The sequence below is a fragment of the Sarcophilus harrisii genome, chromosome 1, assembly GCF_902635505.1.
Source record: "Sarcophilus harrisii chromosome 1, mSarHar1.11, whole genome shotgun sequence".
Taxonomy (NCBI): Eukaryota; Metazoa; Chordata; class Mammalia; order Dasyuromorphia; family Dasyuridae; genus Sarcophilus; species Sarcophilus harrisii.
In genome coordinates this window covers 277,335,121-277,341,874 of record NC_045426.1, presented here as the reverse complement: position 1 = coordinate 277,341,874, position 6,754 = coordinate 277,335,121, and the positions used below count along the sequence as shown (strand labels likewise).

The 6,754-nt window shown below is 34.6% G+C and overlaps 1 pseudogene; it reads right to left on the bottom strand.

Annotated features, from left to right (window-relative positions):
- Positions 1 to 220: 220 nt before the first annotated feature.
- The window catches only part of LOC100924734, a 45,231-nt pseudogene continuing 38,697 nt past the window's right edge, over positions 221 to 6,754 (bottom strand).

Genomic DNA, 6,754 nt, shown 5'->3' with positions numbered 1-6,754 from the left:
CACTTTATAATGTTTTCAGAATTCTTCTGAAACTTTTCAAATCGTACTCTACTGTCTGATCTAGAGAGTTTTATCAGATCAGGTTTTTGTTTGTTTTGTTTTGTTTTGTTTGCTGAGGCAATTGGGGTTAAGTGACTTGCCCAGGGTCACATAACTAGGAAAAATTAAGTGTCTGAGGCCACATTTGAACTCAGGTCATTTTGATTTTAGGGCTGGTGTATCAGATCAATTTTAATTGGATTGTGTTACCTTCAGATTTAATGTCTTCACTGGTTCCATTGATTTCATGAGCATCACTTTGCTTCAATTCAGTATTTAGGTCTTCACTTTTTTTCTCAACTACTGGATTTGACACTCTTTTTTTTTAAATCATTAGATTCCCTTTTGTCTTTTTCTTTAGATTTCCTGTCTTATGCTCTATCCCAACTTTTGCTTCTATGTTATATAATTTTTAATCTTGACTTTTTGATCTTTGGTCTCGACCCTGAGATCTATGTTTTCTTTCTGATCTCTCATAGCTTCTGCTTCTCCATCAATCTTTATTCCTGCTCCACCTTCATTCATCTTTTATGATCCTGGTACCTACTGCATCTTCTGTAAGATTTGACTTGCGTGCCTACTTCAATAACTTCTCCTCTTTGCCTTCCTCTGTTACGAACCTTCTCTTTTCCTCCTTCTTCCTCTTCTCTTTCTTCTTTCCTTTCTTGTTCACTTTCCCTCTCTCTTCTCATTCTTGCTTTTCTTTTTTAAATGAACATCATATTCAAGTTCTTCACTTGTTTTCCTTAACTTTTCTTTTAATTCTTCTATGATGGCCTTAATTTTTTGGCATAGCCCATGTGTTGTTTTCCCATTGAGTAATCTTCTACTCAGATTGAGCATCTCCCACTATTAAAAAGGCTCTTGCACCCTTCACAAACTTTTGTTTGTTTTGTCTTGAACTGCAAAACTCAAAGATATTTTAATGAGATGCTACTTTTAATTTCCCTGAAGCCTTGAGATTTGGGGTAATGGAGGTGGGCACCTCAGGGATGTGTTTAACAATGAAGTCTTTGAGTAGAGCTGGAATCCTGGCAAACATCAGTAAGGGTCAGGGAAATGTCAATGATGTTGTGGATCTAAGTAATTCTCTTTGTTTTTTTAACTGTTCAACAATTTTTATCATTCCCTAGGCCTCTTCAGGTTTTCCTTCAGAACCCTATTCTTCAATCTGTTGCAGAAATACATCAATTGTGTTGGTTAGAACTTCAATCTTCTCTTCATTTTTGCCAGTAGGTCCAGATACTCCAGATGACTGCTGTTTCTGAGATAGAGCCAAACAATCAAGGCCTTGTCAAATTGTACACTTTATTTCTGCAAGCTCTGTAAATATCGCAAGAAATCTTTCATAACCAACTTTCACAAAACAACAACTCTTCTCATACCGTTTCCATAGGTTTTCATCATGACCCTATTCACATGGATCTAAGTCTGAACAGGTATTTGTAAACAATTCAGCAGGACAAAACCCACAGAGGTAATATTTACAAAAGTTCTCATGATTCGACCACCTGTTGTTGCACCTAAGCCATCCCTTCCTCCCCAGGGCTCTCGGGTAACAGGGACCGCAGCAGCAGCTGAAGAGGAGTCAAAATGGTGGCAACAGCACACACAGCTTCCCCTCCATTTCTTCTTAAAATCAATTATTTCTTACTTTTTATAACACAATAGTACCCCCACCCATTTACATCCCACAGCTTAGGTTCATCCATTTCTGTAAAAACAGTAACTTGAAAACAAAGGAATAGGTAGACTTTTCCTTACAATGATAATTAGTATATATCTAAAATCAAAACCTGCTATTACTTGCAATAGAGAGAAATTAGAATTCTTTCCAATAAATTCAGGGCAAAAAAAGAATATCCACTGCCAAAAATAAAAATAAATTTAAAAAAATTTAAAATCACATTTATTTAGTTGTAAAAATAAAAATTTGTTTTTGGTCAAAAAAAAAAAAAAAGAATATCCACTGTCACTACTTTTATCTGACACAATCATAGAAATGCTGGCTATTGCAACAAGACAAGAAAAAGAAATTGAGAGAATTTGTATTTGGGTGAGGAAGGGGAAATAAGGAAGAGATAAAACTATCACTTTTCACAAACAACATAATAATGGTCTTAAAGAACCCTAAAGAGTTAACTAAAAATGAATTTAAACAATTAATAAATTAAGGTATCTTGTAGGTTATAAAATCTATCCCCCCAAATCATCAACATATTTAAGTAATAACAATATAACTCCAGAATGAAGACATAGAGAAATTCCACTTAAAATGACTGTATAATGTATAAAATATTTGGGAGTCTACCTTCTAAAATATATGCACACAAACTATATAAATACAAATACAAACAAATGTTTATAGGAATACAAATCTAAATAACTGGAAAAAAATAATTGCTCTCATAGATAGGACAAGCAATATAAAAGACAACACAACCTAAATTAATTTAAGTATTCAAAGACATACCAATCAAACTACAAAATATGACTTCATAGAATTGAAAGAAATAAAATTCATTTAGAACAGAAAAAAGGTTTAAAATCTTAAAAGAAATAATGAAAAATAAATGTAAATAAAAGGGACTTACTCATATCAGATTTCAAAGCAGCACTATTGCTACAAAGCAATAATAGGTAAAAAAAAAAAATTGGTATTGGTTTAAAAAGATTAGCAGGACAGATTAGGTATACAATATGCAAGCTAGTTCTTTTCCTAAAAGACTAGTGAGCTGTCATTAAGACTTGATTAGCTCACAAGACTAAAGTCCAAGACAAATCTTAATGGACAGTTTCTTGGTGGTCTTGATTCAGTTAGTGGCAGTGCAGAGAGTTGAGGTGTAAGAATCCCCTTCTGGTCAGTGCAGGTTCAATGTGATAGAATTCACAAATCCAAAATAGTAGTGGCAAAAAAGGAAGTTTTATTGTTGGCATTTCAGGAGTCAGCTTAGCTAGAAAGACTGACTTTCTCAGTGGCAAGGTCCTGGCAGAGAAATAAAGAGGGGTTATCGCTGAGAAGAGAACTTCTTCACAGAGGGAAGGAGCCTGGCAGGCAGCTATGCCAAGGAGAGAGAGGTTCTTTGACAAGGCATGGTCCTGCTTTGGGCCTCTACAAGTTATGAGTTTAAAATTGCCTTTTTTATAAGAGATGAATTAAATGAAATTCCTTTAATGTTGTCACTGTCCTCAGGCCTAGATTTCCATTTGAATGAGATCACTTAAGTTTGAGCTAAGTAGGAGTGATCCTGGACTAATTTTCAACTCAATAGAGGATACAGCTACTCAAAAGAGTGTGTAGCTAGTCTCACCAAGATAATAGAATGAAATTATTTATCTTGATCCCCTAAGATGAGTTCACCCCATGTCTTCCTCCCCAAAGTCAGAGAGGACATTTTCAGGGTCCCCATGCCCCTTTTCCCCCAATCAGTCTTCAGACTTTTTGACATGGCTTTCTGGTTACTTAAAGACATAAAAAGACTCATCCACCTAGAATACGGACTCTTTACACTTGATAGATGTCCCAAGTCCATTATTAGTTATCATAATCTGCCCAAAGGCAGACTCATATCCATATTGTGTGGGGGAAAGGGATGACCACATCTACTAGAGTTAAGTGATATTTCCTTGCTGAATTTTTTTTATACTATGATTAAGTACATCTCCTTTTATTAACTATTGGAATAATCCACGAGTCTCTCATTTCAATACAAAATTATTAAGGGTCTAGTGAGTCAAACTCAAGCCCACAACCTTCAAGAAGGTGGAACCAAGGTTCAAATGGGAGCTATTTTCTGGAAAGCATCAAGGAAACACAAAGACATGTCAGTCCATGGTATATGTCCCACAAAGATTTCAAGTCTATCACTAATCTAGTCTCTCCTTATTTTATTTGCCATTGCTCTCCTTATAATCAGATCATCATAAGTCATGCTCCATCCTGCCTCCATGACATTTTTTATTCATCTCCTTAATTGGAACACCCTCTCTGCTGTCCTTAATTGTATAAATCCCTCAAGGTCCAGCTCCAGACTTTCCTCCACTGTCCAGCCATCTCTGAACTTTCATTGTATTTACACTCAACACTATGCAGAATAAATCTTATTTTTTAATTCTAATTTCTAATTACTTCATTTGATCAGCAATTCAGCACACATGCATAAAGATCTTATGAAAAGAAGTGAGAACAAATAAAATACAGATCTTTCCCTCCAGAAGAGATTCATTTTCTAACAATAACTGGTAGTTATGTATTAATTTATAACTTTGCTAAGTACTTTCCTTTCCTTATTAATCAATGCACCCACTGTGCAAAGTGCTTAGGACACAAAAAGATGTAAGATAGACCCTGTCTTCAAGGAGCTCACATTCTAATGAAGGAGACAAGCAAACTATGTACAAACAAGGACTAAGTTCTGGATGAACAAAACAAAACAAATATATATATATATATATATATATATAAAACACCAAATATTGACAAGTTGGGACAAAATAATGACAAAGGAAGAGTTGGAGAAGGCTCCCTACAAAAGATGGTATTTCAGTGAGGACTTAAAGGAAACTGAAGAAGCCAGATAGAAATGAAGAGTAATTCCAGGTATGAAGGATAGCCAGAGAACTTGTCTAAGACTGAGTGATGGACTATTTTGTTTGTGGAATAGAAAGGAGGCCAGTGTCATTCCATGGCAGAGTATTTGTTAGAGAATAATTTATAATATTTTATACAAATAAATATAATATTTACAAATATAATATTTACAAATATAATATAAATATAATATTATACAAATAAATATAATATTTTATAACAAATAATTTATTTGTTAGAGAATAATTAGACAACTGAGGGGGATAGGTTATAAATGGCTTTAAATGCAAAATAGAGGATTTTTTATTTGAGCCTGGAGGCAAAAGAGAGTCAATGGAGTTTTTTGAGTAAGGAGGATAAAATGGTTGAATGATCACCTTAATTTTAGGAAAATCACCTTTGTGACTTAATGGAAGATAGATTGGAATGGGAAGAGACTTGTGGCAGGAAGGCTATTGCAATATCAATTCTAAGTTGATGAGGGCCTGTACCAGAATGATAGAAAGTCAGATATCATATTTGTACGATGGGATAAGACTGTGAGGTATTTATTAGTTTTCTTTTTTACAGATGAGGAATCTGAATCTCAATGATATGAAGGGACATGGGCATGTTTACTTGGTTAGAGGTGAAATTGGAACCCAAAGCCATTTTGTATCATGGAATGACTGATGAAGAGCTGATTTAAAGATAGGAAGAATTGAATTCAAATCCTGCTCCTGACCCAAACTGACTATGTGACCCTAGTCAAGTCATTTCACTTTTCAATGTTTCAGGCAATTCTCTAAGATTATAAATTTCAGGAAAAGCACTGATTTGTATTGGTAAAAGGAGTTTCCTCACTAGGGAACTACCTAAATCAAGTAAATTATGGGTCTAATCTTTATCCCTTATAGCACTCTTTCCACTATACACTAATTGTCTGCTAGTTCTACTAGGTTTTCTTCAATTAGATTGTAAATTGTGTCAGGGATAGGAGGACCATATCAATATTTTGTTAAATTGTGCTTCATGGTCAGCCATTAAACATTTATTAAGTATCTATTATGTGCCATGTACTATGCTAAGCCCTAGGGATATTATAGAGAAAAGTAAAAAATAGTTTTTGTTCTTGAGGAGCTCACAGTCTAAAAGGAGAGACCACATGCAAATAATCACGTACAACAAGCTGCATAAAGGATAAATAGTAAATAAGCAACAGAGGGAATGCTTTGCTTACTAAAAAAGGGTAGAATTTTAGTGGGGACATGAAGCCAGGAAAGCCAAGAAGCAGAGTTGAATTGAGAGAGTATAACACTCTAACCTAACCCTTCATCTTCTTAAACTAAGATTCCTAATCATTAAACAATTTGTTTGTGGGACTTTTGAAAAGCACATGAGTAGAAAATTCCATATTTCTTTCTTTTTTTTTTTTAAAGTACCAAACATATTGCTTTCTATTTATACATTCTTCAGTTGATTGTTAACCCAGGTGGGGCAATGACCATTACTAAAAATAAGACAACAATCAAATAAAATTCACCAATCCTTCAAGAAAAGCAACAAAAATTAACTGGAATTGCTCTTAATATTTGTTCCAGTGTGGAGTATGTCATGCTGGGCTGCTCCAGTAGAGGTCATTGCCATTAGGGAAATGCTCCTGAAGATTAGTTCAAGGTGAAGCAGGAAGTCCAATGGGCTGTGTCAGAGCTTTGCAAACAACCAAAGATAAAAGTAGATTATATTATGAGCCAGAATTTCCCATTCTTGACTCATTGTGATCATTGGCAAGGATTTTAGTAGTGCTCATATTTACACGAATGATCCTGCTTCTTTTAACTCCTCCACTTTTCACCCCTACCCTTTATCACAGTAGCAGCTTGCCTGAGGGTAAAGAGCATCGGCTCTAAAGTTAGAAGAGCTAACTTTCAATTCTAGCTCTATCACCAGTACAATTTAGAAGAAAGTCACTTAATCTCTCTGGATCTTAATCGCCAACTTTATAAAAAGAAGGCATTAGACTAGAGCAGGAATAACCAATATGCCACATGTACACTCTCAGAGGATAACAAAAATAGCTAGCATTTATATTGTTCTTTAATATTTACAGAAACTTTACAAATATTATCTCAGTTGATCCTTATA